The following is a 22,719-nucleotide window of genomic DNA, read 5'->3' on the forward strand; positions in this document are numbered from 1 at the left end:
TACTCAGCAATAATCAGTTACTCAACAATACACAGGTACTCAACAATACACAGATACTCAACAATAATCAGTTACTCAACAATAATCAGTTACTTAACAATACTCAGTTACTCAACCTTATGCAGTTATTCGATACTCAACAATAATCAGTTTCTCAACAATAATCAGTTACTCAACAATACACAGATACTCAACAATAATCAGTTACTCAACAATAATCAGTTACTTAACAATACTCAGTTACTCAACCTTATGCAGTTACTCAATACTAAACAATACTCAGTTACTCAACCACACACAGGTACTCAATACTACTCAACAATACACAGGTACTCAACAATAATCAGTTACTCAGCAATAATCAGTTACTCAACAATACACAGGTACTCAACAATACACAGATACTCAACAATAATCAGTTACTCAACAATAATCAGTTACTTAACAATACTCAGTTACTCAACCTTATGCAGTTATTCGATACTCAACAATAATCAGTTTCTCAACAATAATCAGTTACTCAACAATACACAGATACTCAACAATAATCAGTTACTCAACAATAATCAGTTACTTAACAATACTCAGTTACTCAACCTTATGCAGTTACTCAATACTAAACAATACTCAGTTACTCAACCACACACAGGTACTCAACAATAATCAGTTACTCAACAATACACAGGTACTCAACAATAATCAGTTACTCAACAATACACAGGTACTCAACAATAATCAGTTACTCAACAATACACAGGTACTCAACAATACCCAGTTACAAAATAATAGTTACATAGTAGTTGAGGTTGAATAAAGACAATAGCCCACCCAGTTCAACCTGTGTAGGTGTGTGTGGACAATATAATTTCCCATAACCCTGAATGTTCTGATCTTGGAGAGGTATGTCTAAGAGTCTTTTAAAAGTAGCCATACTCCCCCCAGTTACCACCAATTGTGGAAGAGAGTTTCACAATCTTATAGTCCTTACAGTAAAAAAAAAAACCCTTACGTAACCTGAGGTTGATATTGCATTGTGTGGCCACGTGTTCTCTTACATTCATTGTGACTGAAATAGTACTCAGATACTCACAGTACTCAGTAGTTCTCAGTTGCTCACCCTACCCCCTCCTCAGCCAGTGTCCCTGAATCAGTGGTGTCACTGGAAGGTAAAAATGTCCCTTTAGTCAGTGGTGTCACTAGAAGGAAAAAAATGTCCATGAGTTAGTGGTGTCCTTTGAAGGATAAAATGTCTCTGTATAGGTGGTGTCATTGGAAGGAAAAAATTGTCCCTGAAATAAAAAATGTCCCTACGTCACTGAAAGCAAAAATGTCCCTTAGTCAGTGGTGTCACTGGAAGGAAAAATGTCCCTTAGTCAGTGGTTTCACTGGAAGGAAAAATGTCCCTTAGTGGTGTCACTGGAAGAAAAAATGTCTCTGCGTAGGTGGTGTCACTGGAAGGAAAAATGTCTCTGATGCGAAAGTATCACTGAGTATCGCCATGCTCTGGATTAACAAAAGCCCTGCTGAGAGGAGGGACACTGCAACCATTCCTAGCAGTGAGAGGCAGGGAGAAGGAGGTTGCTGGAGCTCCAGTGTGCCCCCTACGTGTAGAGCTGGTGCTAGGGCATGTGTCCCTTCTGCCCCCCTCTGTCCCAGCAATGGTCCTAACACACTTTTTGTCCTAGGGGGATAACACTTCTCCTTCATTTACTGAATATTGTCACAGGAAGGGTGTTACTGGCAGGATCACTCGCTCTGCTCGCTCGTCCCCTTTCCTGGGCTGCCGGGCTGCATGCTCTGATAAGGGTTTGGTATGGATTTTGGGGGGGACCCCACAATGTTTTTTCGGCGTGGGGCTACCCTCAAATTATATACCAGACCCAAAGGGCTTGGTTTGAAACCTGGTGGGGGGGAACCCCACGCCGTTTTTTTCCCCATTTTGGCATGGAGTTCCCCCTTAAGATTCTCACAGCACAAGTCAAATCATCCTGATCCGACTTGCTATGTGCCTTCCATTCAAATCAATAGGCTCCCATAGGGAACCATTGATTTTGAATGGAAGAAAAAAAACGTATAACGTGGCTTAACCCACGTTAAGCAACGTTATTCAGCCTTTAGCAACGTCAGACATTTTACAGCTTGACGCTGCAGCTCCAGAACGCACTGGTCCTGTTTTTTTTTTTTTTTGCAGCTATTAAACGCCTATGCCACTTGGAGCTCCTAAAAGCTCTATGTGTGCATGAGGCCATAGAATAACATGGATGGGCGTTCTGCAGCTGCAAAAAAAAAATTGTCTGACGCTGCTAACAGCAGCTGCAAAAACGTCCAGTGTGCATGGGGCCTTAATGACCAGGCCATTTTTTGGGATTCGGCACTGCGTTATTTTAACGGAAAATTGCGCAGTCGTGCGACGCTATACCCAAATAAAATTGATGTCCTTTTTTCCCCAGAAACAGAGCTTTCTTTTGGTGGTATTTGATCACTTGTGCAATTTTTTTTTTTTTTTTTTTTGCGCTATAAATGAAAAAATAGCGACAATTCTGAAAAAACAAACAAACAAAAAAAAACAATAATTTTTACTTTCTGCTATATAACATTCCCAATAAAAAAAAAAAATTAAAAATCTAATATTTTCATCATTTTAGGCCAATTTGTATTCTGCTACATATTTTTGGTAAAAAAAAAATCCCAATAAGTGTATTTTGATTGGTTTGCCCAAAAGTTATCGCATCTACAAACTAGGAGAAAGATTTGTCATTTTTATTTATTTATTTTTTTTGCTAGTAATGGCGGCGATCTGCAATTTTTTTTGCGGGACTGCGACATTGCTGCGGACAGATCGGACCCCTGACTGACATTTTTGACACTTTTGGGGGGACCAGTGACATTACTACAGTAATCAGTGCTAAAAAAATATGCACTGTTACTGTACTAATGACACTGGCAGGGAAGGGGTTAACCCCGGGGGGGGGGATCAAAGGGTTAAGTGTGTCCCTAGGGAGGTTTCTAACTGTGGGGGGAGGGGCTTGCTGCATGAACACAGAGACCTGTGTTCCTAAATAGGAGGATTCCTGTGTTCATTACTGACAGAACATCGGTCTGCTGTGTTTACAACGGCAGACCGATTTTCTGTCTCCATGGGGAGTGATTGCGGGTATCCATCGGCAATCAGACCTGCTGATCAGCTTCCCCGGTGGTGCTAGCGGTGCCGCGAAGTGACGTACAGGTACGTCGTTTTCGCGGGACAGAGCCGACCTGCCGTTGTAAAACTAAACGAAACACATTTTTTCGTCATGCACATGTCTAATTTTCCCCTCCATAAACGTTCCCTCCAATCTCTGGGAACGATCGCTGTCTCTGTATTCCAGGGTGAATTATCATGAGATAAAAGGAGATAAAACGTCACTCACCTGCCATGGCAGCGCACAGTACAGATAGCAGTAGTGTTGTCTTCATGGCTATCAGAGACCCTAGAAAATACATTCTATATGAGCAACCAATTTCTGTTTGTAATTGAGGCTTCATTCACACCTGTGCGTATCGTTTTCAGGCGTTTTTTAGGCATTTTTTTCGCAGGTGTTTGGAGGCAGGCATTGACATCTGACCAAAAATGCTTGTAATCTGCCAAAAAAAGAAGCTTGTGTACTTTTTCGGAGCTTCAGGTGACAAAGTGAACAGGGACCATTGAAATTAATTGGATTTTGCTTGTTGGGCCTTTTGGAACTTCAGAGATGAGTATTTTACGAGCTGAAAAACGCTCAGGTGTGAACAGGGCCTTAGCAAAAAATAAATTGATACATGATTTTCATTATTATTATTATTATTATTATTATTGTTATTATTATTATATACAGTATCTCACAAAAGTGAGTACACCCCTCATATTTTAGTAAATATTTTATTCTATCTTTTCATGTGACAACACTGAAGAAATTACACTTTGCTACAATGTAAAGTAGTGAGTGTACAGCTTGTATAACAGTGTAAATTTGCTGTCCCCTCAAAATAACTCAACACACAGCCATTAATGTCTAAACCGCTGGCAACAAAAGTGAGTACACCCCTAAGGCCCCTTTCACACCTGCTGTCCGTTTGTCCATTTTTCATCCATCCGTTGACGGATGAAAAACGGACATCAATATATCTCTATGTAAAAACGGATGACAACGGATGATCTTCCGTTAACATCCATTTTCATCCACTTCCGTCAACGTCTGTTTTTTTGAACGGATGAATGCCCTATTTTTTCATCCGTCAAAAAAACGGATCAGATGAAAAACGGATTAAAAACGGATGACAATGGATGAAAAACGGATCACAACTGACAAAAAATTGATGAAAAACGGATAACAACTGATGAAAAACGGATGGAAAACTGATACATTTGACGTGACTGAACTGATGAACTGAACGGACCGTATGTGTGAAAGGGGCCTTAGTGAAAATGTCCAAATTGGATCCAATTAGCCATTTTCCCTCCCCGGTGTCATGTGACTCGTTAGTGATACAAGGTCTCAGGTGTGAATGGGGAGCAGGTGTGTTAAATTTGGTGTTATCACTCTCACTCTCTCATTCTGGTCACTGGAAGTTCAACATGGCACCTCATGGCAAAGAATTCCTCTGAATATCTGAAAAAAAGAATTGTTGCTCTACATAAAGATGGCCTAGGCTATAAGAAGATTGCCAAGACCCTGAAACTGAGCTGCAGCATGGTGGCCAAGACCATACAGCTGTTTAACAGGACAGGTTCCACTCAGAACCGGCCTCACCATGGTTGACCAAAGAAGTTGAGTGCATGTGCTCAGCGTCATATCCAGAGGTTGTCTTTGTGAAATAGACATATGAATGCTGCCAGCATTGCTGCAGAGGTTGAAGGGGGTGGGGGGTCAGCCTGTCAGTGCTCAGACCATACGCCGCACACTGCATCAAATTGGTCTGCATGGCTGTCATCCCAGAAGGAAGCCTCTTCTAAAGATGATGCACAAGAAAGCCTGCAAACAGTTTGCTTAAGACAAGCAGACTAAGGACATGGATTACTGGAGCCATGTCCTGTGGTCTGATGAGACCAAGATAAACTTATTTGGTACAGATGGTGTCAAGCGTGTGTGGCGGCAACCAGGTGAGGAGTACAAAGACAAGTGTGTCTTGCCTACAGTCAAGCATGGTGGTGGGAGTGTCAGGGTCTGGGGCTGCATGAGTGCTGCCTGCACTGGGGAGCTACAGTTCATTGAGGGAACCATGAATGTACTGTGACAAATTAAAGCAGGGCATGATCCCCTGCTTTCGGAGACTGGGCGCAGGGCAGTATTCCAACATAACGACCCCAAACACACCTCAAAGATGACCACTGCCTTGCTAAAGAAGCTGAGGGTAAAGGTGATGGACTGGCCAAGCATGTCTCCAGACCTAAACCCTATTGAGTATCTGCGGGGCATCCTCAAACAGAAGGTGGAGGAGCGCAAGGTCTCTAACATCCACCAGCTCCGTGATGTTGTCATGGAGGAGTGGAAGAGGACTCCAGTGGCAACCTGTGAAGCTCTGGTGAACTCCATGCCCAAGAGGGTTAAGGCAGCGCTGGAAAATAATGGTGGCCACACAAAATATTGACGCTTTGGGCCCAATATGGACATTGTCACTTAGGGGTGTACTCACTTTTGATGCCAGCAGTTTAGACATTAATGGCTGTGTGTTGAATTATTTTGACAGCAAATTAAGGGTCCGTTCACGCGGGCATTCTGTATGTCCGTTTTTCATCCCATCCGATTGCGGATGAAAAACTGACATAATGCATATCAATGGGATTGCGGATGTCAGCGGATGACCATCCGCTGACTTCCAATTTGCGTCCTTTCCGATCAGTTCCATTTTTTGGAACGGAAGAGAACCCTATTTTTCTTCCGTTTAAAAAACGGAATGGACGCAAAAACGGATGTCAGCGGTGTCATCCGCTGACATCCGCAATCCCATTGACATACATTATCTCCGTTTTATCATCCGCAAACGGATGGGATGATAAACGGACATACGGACCGGATGACACAAGAGTCATCTGTGTCCTTGAAAAAAAAAAAAAAGTGCCGGAGCGGATAAAAAAAACGGTCCGCCCCGTGTGAAAGGACCCTTACACTGTTATACAAGCTGTACGCTCACTACTTTACATTGTAGCAAAGTGTCATTTCTTCAGTGTTGTCACATGAAAAGATAGAATAAAATATTTACAAAAATGTGAGGGGTGTACTTACTTTTGTGAGATACTGTATATATAAAAGTCAAAGGGATTGCTGCACAAAAAAGTAATTTTAATCCAAATATAAAATGACATCATGTCAGAAGTATTCATGGCAACAGTTTTGGGCGGTACATACATACATACATACAAGTATGATAATACAAAACATGACGTACAGTACATGGATTGAAATTTGGCTGCTTCAGCAGGGACCATCCTAATCAAATTTCGATCCATGTATGGGCGGGGGGGGGGGGGGGGTTGTATAAAAGTTGATATATCGAATTACGGATTTTCCCCACTCGGTCAATGCTCCAGGCTATAGGCTGCAATGCTGATCAGTGCATTCTGACGGAGGGGAAGTCTCTACTTACAGAGTATAAACGTGTGGGGGAATTGGGTCAGTGGGTTGAATGAAAAAAAAAAAGAAAAGACCCATCTATGGCCAGCTTTACATTACACGGCATTGGTAAATTTCAAGCTCACCACACGCATTGCAATCTGACTGCTCAGTCTCCATTAGATCTACCAACAATTGCCTGACATTGACTGCGTAGTTAGGTAGGTTGTTATATTATACTTATACTCTTTCACAAGTCAGCGACATTAAACCCAAAGTCTTAAATTGGCAGGGAATTTTCGGCCAACGTCCGATCTGCCGATTTTCGGCTTGTTAGTATGATGCTTCCGACAACCGAATCCGACTTTTCGGCCGAAAAAAATCTGGTGTGCAGGCTATAAAATGTTTGTTGGCCGTCAACACAACAGCCGATTTTCGTGCAGTCAGTACAGATTTCGAAAAGGGAAAAATCTGATGAGCAAGACTGGGCATGCTCAGAGAAGAAAAAACACAAAGAAAAAAAACCAACACATGACATCACTTCTGAAGTAGATTTTTGTTGGCCGAGAAAATTCGTGTGCAGTCTAGGCACATTCCAACCAACAAAACACAACTTGGACAAAAGTCGGACGATCGGTCGGCCGATAATCGTTGCGTGTGTACGAGGCTTTAGGCTGGCCATAGATCAAAATTCATCTGATTCATCAGGGACCATCCAAATTTCAATCCAAGTATAGGCAAGGAGGTTTTACACAATTGGCTTCTGTACAACCACCCTTTTGGATTTTCGGCGTGCGATCAGCGCTGCCAGCTATAGAGTCACCAGTGGCAGCCATTATTCTCCAATGAAATTTCCTCCCATTAAGGACATTGTACAATCAGAATGGCCTGGCCTGCTTTGCATAACAACAATTTCTGATTGTCTCCCCTGAGTTGCAAATGTCTTACTGTATAGTTAGGAATAAAAGTTTTATACTAACCAACAAATGTGGTGTGGAGATATCCCGGGTCTGCAAGAGGCTTCCAACAACTTGATGTTCTTCCAACAAGTGCGCAAAGTTAGTTGTCGATTGAGCTTTGTTACCTTTAGGAAAGGCAGTTTAACTGAGGTGGAGGTTTTGTGTACAATTACCGATCACTCAGCTACGTACACACTCATTGTCCTGGATGGAATGCCATGCATCTATCTTGCGAAAAAAATGGGCCTCTCCCAGGCAGGACTTGGCCCAGAGCTGTTCCCATTTACATTCACAGCAATTCTTACTGACTGATGTATTTTTCTGGAGGCATTTAAAAGCTACAGCTGCTATGAAAATGACAACAATGTTAATTTTTCAAGTGAAAAATATGTTAATAAACTGCGCTAACTTAAAACTAATCTGTAAAGTAAAACACAATATAAAGCTGCTGACACTCCAACCGACAGTGATGGTGATCAAAATATTAAGGAAAATAGTGCAGCGCTAAAAATGTGCGAATAAATGTGCATGAAGTAAAACGTGAACAATCAAACCAAAATGCAAAAAATCAAAAAAATGCAAAAAATCCAGTCCAGAATGTCCATAAAGTGTAAACTGTGACTTGAAAAAGGTGTTGACTCCAGCATGTGAAATAACTGCAACAAACAATAAATCCCACACCAAAGGAATCAAGATGTGCTCACCAGATGGTATGGACCCAAAGTACTGTACAGCGAATGGGTCATACACGCTGTATATGTAGATGTCCTCGGTACCGAATAGGCAGGAACCTCAGCAGCGTCTCTGGATCACAGGTGGTGATGAATATCTTCCAAACCGGTCCGCACGGGAATGCCTAGGAGTCCCCAAATTTCACAAGTGGTAAGAAATCATGACATCATTTCTGGGTTTTTACATGGAGACCTGATCAAAGCTGAATGCGGCTTTGATCGGGTCTTGTCTTCGACAGGCCGCGCAGGCTGGTTGCCCAGGTCTCTCGGTGGGACCAGGCGTCCCCTCCCGCTCCTTGTAATGACAGCCGAGCGGCTTCTCAGAAGAACTAGGCAATACCAGTTTTGGAGCAAACCAGAATAAGAACTGTTTATTGAACAAGAATACAGGCGTTTTATAAACTTGAGAAGTATGTCAGTCACTACATGACCCAAATATTTACCCAACACATCACACAATGATTTAGATAACGCGGTACAGCTGACACAAGGCTTATCCTATCATAAAGGATCCTCCAAGAGTTAATCGAATTAGCCACCAGACAGAAACAATGGGTGAATTGGAATCCACACTCAGACAATGCAATGATTTATCAGGATCTCGCTCCAGGGCAGACTGCCGGCATCGAGCTCATAAAGTGCAATACACATTATTACAAGTATAAACACATCCCCACAGTAGATGATAGGTGAGTTAATTATCACAATTAACAATGTGTGGAAGACAGGTGGTTGAGCTGATATTAGCATCTGCTATGAGTCTGACTGTGTGGAGCAGTCCTTATTGATAACGTTCCGTCTAGGCCTTAACATGGATACTGGGCCTAAGGTTCTGTGTGTCTTGGGGAAACATGAACTTGAATCCAAAGTAACATAATTCCAAGGGCCCCCCCAGGATACACGTCAGAAAGTGTAGTGTTCAGTGGCGGCTGGTGCTCAAAATGTTTGGGGGGGGGGCGCAAAAAGAAAAATGTAATAGGTATTGCTTCGCGCCAAAAAACGCAGTAAAAAATTGCGTGACTTTGAAGTCATGGTACAGGCATGGCACAGGTGATGGTACAGGCATGGCATAGGTGATGGTACAGGAGATGGTATAGGCATGGCACAGATATGGTATAGGCATGGCACAGATATGGTATAGGCATGGCACAGGTCATGGTACAGGAGATGGTATATGCCCCCTTTAATGCAGAGATCAGCGTGCGTGCCCCCTTCAATGCAATGAACACTGTGCTGTGCCCCCTTCAATGCAATGAACACTGTGCTGTGCCCCCTTTCAATGCCGAGACCAGCGTGCGTACCCCCTTCAATGCAATGAACACTGTGCTGTGCCCCCTTCAATGCAATGAACACTGTGCTGTGACCCCTTCAATGCAATAAACACTGTGCTGTGACCCCTTCAATGCAATGAACACTGTGCTGTGCCCCCTTCAATGCAATAAACACTGTGCTGTGACCCCTTCAATGCAATAAACACTGTGCTGTGACCCCTTCAATGCAATGAACACTGTGCTGTGACCCCTTCAATGCAATAAACACTGTGCTGTGCCCCCTTCAATGCAATAAACACTGTGCTGTGCCCCCTTCAATGCAACAAACACTGTGCTGTGACCCCTTCAATGCAATGAACAATGTGCTGTGCCCCCTTCAATGCAATAAACACTGTGCTGTGCCCCCTTCAATGCAATAAACACTGTGCTGTGCCCCCCTTCAATGCAATAAACACTGTGCTGTGACCCCTTCAATGCAATGAACAGTGTGCTGTGACCCCTTCAATGCAATAAACACTGTGCTATGCCCCCTTCAATGCAATGAACACTGTGCTGTGCCCCCTTCAATGCAATGAACACTGTGCTGTGCCCCCACAATGCAGAGTTCAGCGTGCGTGCCCCCTTCAATGCAACTGTGCTGTGCCCCCTTCAATGCAACTGTGCTGTGCCCCCTTCAATGCAATGAACAATGTGCTGTGCCCCCATCAATGCAGAGTTCAGCGTGCGTGCCCCTTTCAATGCAGAGCGCCACAGCATTGTCCCCAATCACTGCAGAGCGCCAAAGCATTGTCCCCAATGATTGCAGAGTGCCCACAGCATTGTACCCCAAAGATTGCAGAGTGCCACAGAATTGTACCCCAATGATTGCAGAGTGCCCACAGCATTGTCCCCCAATGATTGCAGAGTGCTACAGCATTGTACCCCAATGATTGCAGAGTGCCACAGAATTGTACCCCAATGATTGCAGAGTGCCACAGCATTGTACCCCAATGATTGCAGAGTGCCCACAGCATTGTACCCCAATGATTGCAGCATTGTACCCCAATGATTGCAGAGTGCCCACAGCATTGTACCCCAATGATTGCAGAGTGCCACAGAATTGTACCCCAATGATTGCAGAGTGCCACAGAATTGTACCCCAATGATTGCAGAGTGCCCACAGCATTGTACCCCAATGATTGCAGAGTGCCCACGGCATTGTCCCCCAATGATTGCAGAGTGCCACAGCATTGTACCCCAATGATTGCAGAGTGCCACAGAATTGTACCCCAATGATTGCAGAGTGCCACAGAATTGTACCAAAATGATTGCAGAGTGCCACAGTCAGCATTGTACCCCAATGATTGCAGAGTGCCACAGCATTGTACCCCAATGATTGCAGAGTGCCCACAGCATTGTACCCCAATGATTGCAGAGTGCCACAGTCAGCATTGTACCCCAATGATTGCAGAGTGCCACAGCATTGTACCCCAATGATTGCAGAGTGCCCACAGCATTGTCCCCCAATGATTGCAGAGTGCCACAGCATTGTCCCCCAATGATTGAAGAGTGCCCACAGCATTGTACCCCAATGATTGCAGAGTGCCACAGTCAGCATTGTACCCCAATGATTGCAGAGTGCCACAGCATTGTACCCCAATGATTGCAGAGTGCCACAGTCAGCATTGTACCCCAATGATTGCAGAGTGCCACAGCATTGTCCCCCAATGATTGCAGAGTGCCACAGTCAGCATTGTCCCCCAATCAATGCAGAGACCAGCGTGCGTGCTCCCTTCAATCTACACTTACCTGGCGGCGGCGGGTTCTCCCCTCCTCGATCCATTCGTCCTCTTCTGCGGCGGCGGCGGCGGTCCTCCGAGTGGCGGTGACGGTAAGTGATGGACGCACGCACCGGCACCGCCCCCATTGTGACGTCACGATCAGATGTCCTGGATGATGATTGGTCCAGGCTGGAGACTGGACCAATCACAGCCAGGATATCAGGAAAGGGGGGTGCCCAAGCGCAATGACTTGCGCTCAGGTTACGCCCCCAGAAGGCAGCCAATCGGCGCCCTTCTGGGTCGTAAACCCCACCCCCCCCATAGCCACCACATAGGCCGGGGTAGCGGTGAACACAATTTTTTTTTCAAAACTTTATTTGTTCGTTTTGTAATTTTTTTTTTTTCAAAACTTTATTTGTTCGTTTTTTTTTTTTCGTCTTGTTTTTTTTTATTTTCTTTAGGGGTAGGGGGGGCGGCGCCCTGGCGCCCCCTATGCACGGGCCGCCACTGGTAGTGTTCTTTCAAAAGCCAGGGCCCATAGCCAGTTAGCAAGAGGGTAGCCTGCAGTCCCCTCCAAAAGCCTCTGTCCTGAGTGAGTTTGTCACAAAGACAACTTGTCAGGACCACCAAATGGTATACAGAAGGACCATAAGGTCCAAAACAACAAAATTAAGGAACCTCTATAAAATGGACTGTAAAATAGCAGGACAAATATCTTATAGCATAGGATTTCAGGAGCCCACGCCAATTATAAACAACATTCAGTCATTTATGGGGGATATTACTCCCCGTAGCTATAAAATATTAACATGGGTGAGGGAAGGGGGTAATAGGAGAGGAGAAAACAGTTACATGGCTGGACAGGAAAGAAAAGAAAAAGCGAGTAAAGAAAAGAGAGAGAATGTGAAATCGTCCGGGGTTCTTCCTCTGACCTTGGAGTCAGCTCTGTAGATCAGAAACCTGCAAATAAGTGAGCCAGGGCAATAGAGGACTGGGCCAGGGGGCAGGGAGGCAATTGCCCCCCGGGCCGCTCTTATGTCCTGTAAAAAGGCTGCACCACTTCTGCCACAGACATGCCTAAATGATTATTGGTGAAGAGAAGTAAAAAGTCCCCACTGCTGACTTACTGAGTGCGGAATGAGGACAAGGACAGAGTGCAGGCCTCCCCCCAGCATGGATGGTGTAAACTGTGTCTGAGCAGAGGCCGGTTCCATGCCCCACTAGAGACTCTCCTTCGCCAGGCAGCTCTGACCAGCTCCCCCCCAACTGCCCCCTGCTGGCCAGGTTGGGATCCCGGATTTGGCCGGTGAGTAGAGAGTACCTGGAGCAGAGCTTCAGCCTGGAATGGGGGTCAGGAGGAGGCTGGGAAGAGGGAGAGTGGGAGGGGGCCGAGTCGCTGGACCATGGGCCTCTGGTTTGTACTTGCCCCCTTGGCCAAAAGTTGCCAGTCAGCCCCTGAGCTAGGGGGAACATATTTTGTCCAAGAGGGCTTGTTTATCTCTTAAATTTTTTTCATTGAACATAATCCATGTAAGTTAAAATTTCATTAAAGTTATATCGATAATTTGACTTTTCCATGAAGTCGTAATGGCAATTTTAGCTGCTAGTAACATGAAGTAAATTAGAGTCTGCCTTTGACGGGGGACGTTTTCGACTGGTTTATTCAGTAGGGCAATGTGACCATTGTGACTGTAAATATAAAGGAATATACACTCATCCAAAAGCGACAAACTTTGGGGCAAGTCCACCATATATGCTGGAACATACCTATCTGGCCATAGCCCCTAATTTAGTGTATGTTTTTTTCTAATTTGCGGTAATATTATGTGATATAGAAAAAAAAATTGGAACTACCACTATTTTGTTCTTTAGGGTGTCTGCTTTCAGAAAATATATAATGTTTTGGGGGTTTGTGCAAAATGATTTGTTAAACGTGCGCAAAAAAAAAAAGAATGCAATGACTGCCCTGACAGCGAAAGGATTAAAACCTAAATCCAGACATTTGTTTTTTTTTTTTTTGTTATTTTGGAGATTTTTTTTAGTACCCCACTATCTAAAAAGGCAATGAATAGTAACCAGAGAGCTCTCTTTTGTGTCACTTTAAATTTTTTTTTTTTACAAAATAAGAGATCAGGCTTTTGACGTACCAAACCCCCTACAAAATGCATAAAAAAAACACATCTTTTTGTTTCTAAAATCGTGTTAAAGTCACATAAGGTCATACAGTATATGAAGCAGTGAGCTAGACCTCCATATACTGCATGGGTGTCCAACCTTTTAGCTTCTCTGGGCCACATTGAGTGTAGAGAAATTTTCTCAGGCCGCATATAAAATATATACTATAGTTAAGGTATATAAGTAATAAAACGCTGCCGCGCCCTCCCGTGCTGCCACGCCCCCCCAGCACTAATTTAACACAACTAGTGGATGATCCCCTCCGAGGCAGCCTCTGTTGCCGTGCCCCCGACTTAAATTCCTCCCTCCCCAGCAAAAAAAAAAACAATTGTCAGGGGGCAGTGGGCCGCATTGCCTGCGGTTCAGGGCCGCATGCGGCCCCCGGGCCGCAGGTCTGACATGCCTGATATCATGCACCCCACATACCACAGACCAGCTCTATCTAAGATGATTAGATTTACAATGATACACTGATGTGTCACAATGTAGCTGTTTCCATATAGTGCTGGTGAGGTAGTGGAATCGGGTCACTCATTTTTAGAAGAATTTTTACTTCCTCAGGAGTGTATTGGAGGTGTTTGCAGGGCTGCTGATAAGGCAGTACAGCCAGCCCTCCTATACTGGGCCCAGGCAGGGCCAGCGCTACCTGTAAGGCGACCCAGGCAGTCGCCTAGGGGGCAACTCAGCAGGGGGCGCCAGCATCGTACCTGCTGCACCCCGGTCACGAAATCAGTATGGACAGGCGGGTGCGGGCGGCACCCCTCCTGTTATGCTGTACCTGTGCCGGCGGCACCCGCGGCTGCCTGGGCACCTTTGAGATCAGTGTGTGAGTCTCAGGGCTAAGCGCCTGGATCCAGCGTCGGAAATCTTCATAGCGGTGGTGCCGCGCATGCGCATTAGGTTCCCCCTGCCGATGACTTCAGCTGGCGGAGGAGATGGGGCAGGGGAGACCTAATGCGCGAGTCAGGAAGTGTGACTCAGCGCCAACGCCGCCAGGGTAAGTATTCACTCTCTCACTGTCTGAAGGGGTTTTAACCCCCCCCACCACCGCTATCCATCATAGGTTTTCCACCACCTCTGGCTCAGGCCTTCTGCTCCCTGCTCACCACTATTACTTGTAAACACAGAAGTCCGGCTTCTGTGTTTGTCAGTGACAGTTTGTCTCCCCACGGCTCCCACAGATCTGATCTCCTGAGTGGCACTCACTGAGTGCATGATTGGGACAATGGAGATGCAGGTGCCTGGAGTGCAGTGCAGATGCTGACACCCCCACTGGATGATCTCCCCACAAGTGAGAGAGGTGGAGCTATATACAGTGTGCGGGGAGTTACTTGAGCCGACTTGGTGCTTCAACTTATGACAGCAACACAAGTAAGATGTGGAAGATGGTGGAGCTTTTAAGGAGGTGGGGGATAAGATGGGGGCAGTGGAAGGAGGGAGGGGTTGCATGCAGAGATCACAGCTGAAGAGGTTTGAAAGTGAGATGTGGATGGGGGATGTAGAGGTAAGCAGCTATGGAAAAAGGCTGAACTCTGCACTCTGCGTGTAGCACACCCCTGAACTCTGCACTCTGTATGCAGTGCACCGCTGAACTCTGCACTATGTAAGTAGTGCACCCCCGAATTCTGCACTCTTTCTGTAAGCCAGTCCATCTCGAACTCTGCACTCCTGGTATTTTAAGACCCTCCCACTGTTTGTGAAATTTTACCACACCCACTATTTGACTCTGTTCAGAGTTGATAAGTTTGGGGGGTCATGGTTTAGTTCCTGTACCTATTGAGAAAAAAAGTGCTGTCAATAGTGATTGCTTGCCAGCCAACTGTACCACGGATAAGACCATAAAACCTCTCACCGGGGTATACAGGGGCTCCAAAGGAAAGAGCGGAACACTGGAACTTCTAGGCAACCTTAAAAACCTAAGAGCACCCCTAAAAATATCCCCTTAGATGACCCATTATAAAGGTATTGCATAATAACATCACTCATTTTGGATCCCTTGGTGTGTCCATTAATCCTCCATCCACTTAATAAGTAATTCCAAATTAGGAGAAGCTTTTTTTTTTCACTGGATCACTAATATTGTAATAACTACATTGTAACACATTTGTGTATAGTAGTAAATCTAATTGTTCTATATAGATACAGCTGGTCAGTGGTAGGTGGGATGCAGTATATGGAGGTCTATCACCATCAATTTAGTCAGTCCTTTACTGGATATATGATCTTATGTGAGTTTAACCTGCTGCCATCCGCGCTACAGCCTATATATGGCTGCAGCGCGGACTCGAATTTTCGGGAGGCCGTTTTTAAACGGCCTCCAGTGACACGCCCCCCCCCCCCCCCCGCGCGCTCCCGCGAGCGCGCAGCGGGGAAAATCTGTGTCGGCCGTGTCCCTTGGACACGGCCGATCACAGATCGTGGTGAATGGCCAATCACAGCGGCCATTCACCACGTGATCGGGCCGTCCAATGAGCGATGATCTCATATGTAAACATATGAGATCATCTCTCATCGCCGGCGCTCCTTCCTCACACAGAGCCTGCAGTGTGAGGAAGGAGGGGGAGCCTCACAGCGCCGGGGACACACAGCGATGTAATCAGGGCACTGATCACCAGTGCCCTGATTACTAAAAGGTAAAAACATACACACAGTCCCCCCCCATCAGTGCCCACAGTGTCCGCCATCAGTGCCCCCATCAATGCCCACAATCAGTGCCCATAGTGCTGCCAGTCAGTGCCCATCAGTGCCTGCTCATCAGTGCCACCCGTCAGTGTCCAGTGCCATCCGCCAGTGCCCATCAGTGCCGCCTATCAGTGCCCATCAGTGCCGCCCGTCAGTGCCGCCTCTCAGTGCCCAGCAGTGCCACCTCTCAGTGCCCAGCAGTGCCACCTCTCAGTGCCCAGCAGTGCCGCCTATCAGTGCTCATCAGTGCCGCCTATCAGTGCCGCCTATCAGTGCTCATCAGTGCGGCATATTAGTACCTCCTCATCAGTGCCCATAAGTGCCACCTCATCAGTGCCCATAAGTGCCACCTCATCAGTGCCCATCAGTGCAGCCTATCAGTGCCCATCAGTGCCGCCTCATCAGCGCACATCAGTGAAGGAGAAACATTTATTTTCAAAATTTACTCGCAGAAAATAAGAAAAACTTTTTTTTTTTTTCAAAATTTTCTGTCTTTATTCTTTTTTTTTTGTAAGAAATAAAAAACCCAGAGGTGATTACATACCACCAAAAGAAAGCTCTATTTGTGTGAAAAAAATGATAAAAATTTCATATGGGTACAGTGTAGCATGACCGCGCAATTGTCATTCAAAGTGTGACAGCGCTGAAAGCTGAAAATTGGCCTGGATGGAAAGGGTGTTTAAGTGCCCAGTAGGCAAGTGGTTAAAGCTATTTGTGATACAATAACATTTGTTTTATGCATTTTTCTTTGGTTTAGTACCTCAAATGTCTGATCTCTAGAGATGGGCTGAACACCCCCCTGTTTGGTTCCTGCCAGAACTCTCAAACATCGCAAAGGTTCTGACCCGAATCACAAACCCTATTAAAGTCTATGGGACCCGAACTTGAAAAATCAAAAGACCCCATATTGAAGGCTTATATACAAGTTATTGGCCATAAAAAGGGTATGGGGGTGGGGGGGGGGGGGTGGTACTGCCCTGGAGGACATGTACCAATGCAAAAAAAAGCTTTTTAAAAAAAATTTTTTTTTGAAGAAGCAGTGATTTTATTAATGCTTAAAGTGAAACAATAAAAATGAAAAATTCCTTAAAAATGATTGTAAAGTCTTGTTTTTTTTTTCTATTAAAATAACAAACATATTATACTTACCTCCTCTGTGCAGTTGGTTTAGCACAGAGCAGCCCCGATCCCCCTCTTCTCAGGTCCCTGGCTGGAGCTCCTGGCCCCTTCTTCCCATTGAGTGCCCCCACAGCAAGCAGCTTGCTATGGGGGCACCTGAGCCAAGCTGCAGCTTCTTGTATCCATGCAGGCAGGGAGCTGCCATTGGACAGCTGAGGGACTCGTGGACATCGCTGAATAGAGAGGTGGCTCAGGTAAATATTAGGGGGCTGAGGGGGGCTGCTGCACACAGAAGGCTTTTTATCTTCATGCATAGAATGTATTAGGTTACAATACCTTCTGAGAATCCTCCTCCCCTTCCCCTCTTGTGCGTTCTGTGGCGTGGCAAGAATGGTGTCTGAATAAAGCAGGCTTTGAGAGGAAAGGAAGTCTTTCTCGCCCTCTTGCTGCTCTGCCTCGAGTGCCCTGTCCATAATGCCACACAGAGTATGCTCCAGCAGGAACACAAGAGGGATAGTGTCACTTATGCATGCATAGTCACGGCCCATCATCGTTGTTGCCTCCTCAAATGATGACAGTACAGTGTGTCCTTTCTCAGCAGCCATTGGCGTGGGGAAAAAAGGCGAGCTCCACTGAGCCTGTCCTTGTGCCATACTCACACAAGTATTTATTGATGACCCTCTGCTGCATGTGCAGCTGCTGCAGCATTGCCAACGTTGAGTTCCACCTGGTGGAATTCCCGCTAAATTTCAGCCAACAAAACACAGGCTGTGTATGACCACTTGAAATGGCTACAGACTCTTCTGGGCTGCCTTAGAAGATCTTGCAACCCTGGGTACCTGTTTAGGAAATGCTGCACCACCAAATTGAGGACATATGCCAGGCATGGCACATGTGTCATCTTTCCCTGTTAAAGGGCAGACAGAAGGTTAGTGCCATTATCGAATGCATGTGCTTCCACTATGGAGGCTCTTATAAATTTAAAAGAGATAGAACTGCAGAAATATTGAGGTGCTTTGGAACAGCTTTGCAGCTTATGCATGTGTTTGCAAATGTATGCTAACTAAACCCCTGTTTTTAACGCTAGACAGGATAATTCGGTTGGTAGCAAATTGGCTGGTGGGTTGAGCTGGGAATCCTCTTTGTTTGTGTTTTTCATGTGTTGCCCTTCGATGTGCTTCTTGCTGTGAATGCCAGTTATAGGTGGGGGCAGTGGCCAGTTGTTTGTTACTGATGTAATATTGGTAAGGGGACACACAGGACACCTTTGCTGCCATTGTGCCTTTTAAGGAGGCCTGGGCAACCTCTAGTCTCAGCTGTCCTCTCTCTGTTCATTAGCATTTGCTTCCACTGTGGAGGCTCTTTTTATTTACAAGAGTTAGGACTGCAGAAATATTCCCCAGAAATTATGCAGGATTCGTTTTTATCGCAAACTGTTAGACAGGATAATTTGGTTGGTAGCAGATAGGCTGGCAAGTTGAGCTGGGAATATTCTTTGGTTTTGTTTTAGTGTCATTATCGCACACCACCTTTCCTGGCTTAAGCTGCTGTGGCATGAACCCACACTTGGCCTGCCCCTGCAGAGCTGAAAGTATCTCTGCTGCGGTGCTGCTTTTTCCCCTAGACAGATCAGCTGAAGCACCGCATTGCATCTTTTAGCCTGACTCGTTGAATAGCCCCTTGAACGCTTAGGGGGTATTGGTGATTCATAAGACAATTCAACAGAGGAGGGCATTGAGGAGGAGATGGAGGAGGAGGGGGTGAAGTTGACAGATCTCACATCATCACCACCAGCTGTATTGAGATGTGGTGGCAAAACAAGCTCCAGCACTGAGCCCTGTGTTGTATCCTTCCTAGTTGGAAGCAGAGTTACTAGTGTGTTGTGAACTACATATATCCTCCCTGACCATGCTTTTAGGACCACGTGTCAGCAGTAATGTGGAACTTGCTGCTGACTGCCTTGCCCAAGGATGCCAAAACATTGCCTTCCAAGTGATGGTACAGAGCTATAATGGGCTAATGTGCAAAAAAATAGTGACTGGGAACCTGCCATTATGGTACAGCACATTCTGCAAATTCATGGAAGGGGGCAGAATCCACCAGATGAAAAGGCAGGAGTTGTAAAGCCAGTAATTTGCATAAGCTGGAATTTAGATGCTGGGCATGTGGGTAGCAGTGACTGTATTTTTTTTTTCACTGTATCAGCTGGGGCAGAGAAATTTGCCTGCTATACTCTACAGCTGGTGGTGAGCTGCTAGCAGACATGTTGCAAGGACCTGTGATATACTTTGCTATACCATCACCCCTGTCAGTGGAAGCTGCTTAGAGGTCATGAGATATAGCGGGGGTAGACATGAAAGGTGAGGAGGAGAAGAATTGTGTCCCTTTTGTGTGACTTTCAGGTGCTCTTGTCAACGGGTGGTGGGAGGTTAAATGCCTTGTCAAGCATGTGGTATTTAAATGTCTGGTGTTTTTGTCACACCTTATCCACTTGTGGCAGAAAGTCCAACTTACAACATTGCGATCGGCTGCACATGTGCTTAAAAAGGCAGGGAGATAACAGCTCCACAATCTGCTCTCTACATTTCCATGATGGCTGCCTCTTTGGGGTTGTGCCTCACCCTCACTTTCCTCATCTGTTCTGCTCGGCACCCAAGTGGCCTCAGTGACCTCATCATCACAATGCCCTCTATTCTCATCATCACTGGAGCCAGTTTGGTAATATGCTGCGGCTGGAGGAACATGACTGCCAGTTTGTTGTTTATTAGTAGGGATGGGCTGAATGTTCGACTCGAACATCGGGTGTTCGTGTGTTCGCTGAACACACGAACAACCGGGGCACTCGGTGGCAAGTTCACCCGCTGATGAGCACACCATAATGCACTGTGCGTTTGCAGTGCATAAGGTGCTTGTGATTGACCAAAGCCTGCACCTGACCTGTATGCTTTGGCCAATCACAACACAATGTCCTGTCAGAGCAATGATTAACCAAAGGCAGGGTGTCTTTAGCCAATCATGGCTCAGGGGCTTAGTCCACGCCCCACACTATATAAGGCAGCTGCTGACACGGCAGCAAAGTATAGTGTGTGATAATAGAGATTAGGCAGGTACGTAGTTAGTGGATAGTGTGTTGAGTTAGTTTAGTGCAGTCAGTGTAGTGTTCAGGTTATACACCACTTTTAAAATGTATAGATATGTTGTAGTCCTGGGTCCCCTCTCGGTGTTCCACAAGTTTTGTGTCTTTGTCACTTATAGTTCGTGAGCAGTACCATGCCAAGCTGACCAAGATTTCCTATAGACGCCAATGTTAAAGACAGGGAGCAGTGCCATGCCAAACTGACCAATATTTCCCATAGATGCCAATGAGAACTGAAAGCTGAAAATTGGTCTAGGCAGGAAGGGAGTGAAAGTGCCCTGTATTTAAGTGGTTGAGGAGAACCCTGCGACAGAATAAAAAAAAAATGGCACGGGGCCCCCCCTCCAAAATCCATACTAGGCCCTTTGGGTCTGGTACAGATTTTAAGGGGAAGTCCACGCCAAAAAATAAATAAATAAAATGGAGTGGGGTCCCCCCCAAAATCCATACCAGTCCTTTATCCGATCATGCAGTCTGAAAGGCCAGGACAGGGGGGGCGAGTGGGCAGCCCCCCTCCTGAACCATACCAGGCTGCTTGCCCTCAACATGGGGAGGGTGCTTTGGGGTGCCCCCAAAGCACCTTGTCCACATGTTGATGGGGACAAGGGCCTCTTCCCGACAACCCCAGGCTGTGATTGTGGGATACTGCAGGTGGGGGGCTTATCGAAATCTGGAAGCCGAAATCCTACTGAATTATGGGGGACCCCAGATCCTGCCCCCCCTATAAATATGTATCGGGGACATTGTACCCCTACCGATTCACCATAAAAGTGTAAAAAAGGAAAAAAACACAGAATACAGTTTTTAACAAGTCTTTTCCTTTTCTGAATGGACAGAGTCATAGTAAGTGACATTGTAAAAAAAAATTAAATAAAATGAAAAATAATACAATTAAAATACCAAAAAATAAAAACTACTGACACCAGTGGGTGAACTTCCAGGATCGCAAAGGTCACACTTGCGACCGGGCCCTGGCATTCCACCACCGTGGGGAGGCCCCAAGATGGCAGGAAGGGGGCCCACTGCAGAACTTGTGAAAGGGTCCCGCTGCGGGACCGTAATAAAGGGACCTGCAATGAGAGTAAAGGGCCCCAGGATCAGTGGGAAGAGCCCCGGGTTTGAAGGGAAGGGGTCCGGGGGGCCCTTCATGGTTTCTTGCACCGGGGCCCTGAAGGTTCGAATTTTGCCTCTGTGTTTACCCCTTCCTGTATATGCATGTTTTGTCTCGTTGTATACTTTAACTTTTGGCACAATACACATATATTCTGATTTAAAAAAAAAGAAAATTGAAAGTAACAGAAAAAATGGTGGACAGCAGTCAGGGCAACCCACTTTAGAGGCAGGAAACATGACCCAGGTGCCCAGCACTAATGACCCCTATGGCGGAGAGGATCTGTTTTTCAATACAACGTCAAAGGTGGATTTGCTCTTATTTCAGATAGATTTTATTCTCACTTTGTGTTGGGCTTTGTGGACAGGAATTAGTGGGAATTCTCCCCAGTGGACAAACATAGCAACAAAAACCTAAAAGATGTATTAATACTTCCTCTCTCTCTTAATAGTTCCACCTAAAGCATAGATTCTGTGCAGAAATTGGTGTAGCTACAAAGGGAGAGGAGTGTTATTCTCAAGATCACGAGCTTAAAATAAAGGGGAAAAAGCCTGAAAAGGAAAAAAAAATGCAACCACTACATGTAAGCACCGATGAACTTAACCACTTGCCGACCGCCGCACGACTATCTACGTCGGCGGTCAGCCCCTCACAGGCAAACTAACGTAGGGCTACGTTGCTTGCTTGTGAGGGTCTAGGGAGCGAGCGCGCGCCCCCGGAGGCGCGCTCCCGCTCCCGCGTGGTCACGGACCCCCCCCCGCGCGTGTGACCAGTGGACCCGATGTCCGCCGGCCACTCGGCGATCGGCGGGGGAGAGGGAGAATGTCAGGCAGCTTGTGTAAACAAGCTGCCTGTCATTCTCCTCGCTGCAAAGACACTGATCACATGGATCTACTATGTAGATCAGTTGATCAGTGTCCTTACAGCTGAAGCCACAGCCAATCACAGTAGAAAGCACGCCCCTAGGGACACACACAGCCCCTCCCTCCCAAATAAAGTTAACCCCTTCACTACCAGTGTATTTTTACAGTAACAGTGCATATATATAGCACTGATTACTGTAGAAATGTCACTGGTAACCCCAAAAGTGTCAAAAATGTCAGTCAAGGGTCCGATCTGTCCGCCGCAATGTCGCAGTACCGCAAAAAAAATCGCAGATCGCCGCCATTACGCGTTAAAAAAAAAAACAACAAAAATGACAAAAAT

At 45.9% G+C, this 22,719-nt stretch overlaps 1 long non-coding RNA gene across 1 annotated transcript in view; it reads left to right on the forward strand.

The window, feature by feature from the left end:
• The window catches only part of LOC309567853, a 1,051,047-nt gene that overhangs the window by 237,440 nt on the left and 790,888 nt on the right, over window positions 1-22,719 (forward strand). The window lies entirely within an intron of this gene.

Source organism: Pelophylax lessonae, assembly GCF_965119305.1.
Source record: "Pelophylax lessonae genome assembly, chromosome: 12".
Classification (NCBI taxonomy): Eukaryota; Metazoa; Chordata; class Amphibia; order Anura; family Ranidae; genus Pelophylax; species Pelophylax lessonae.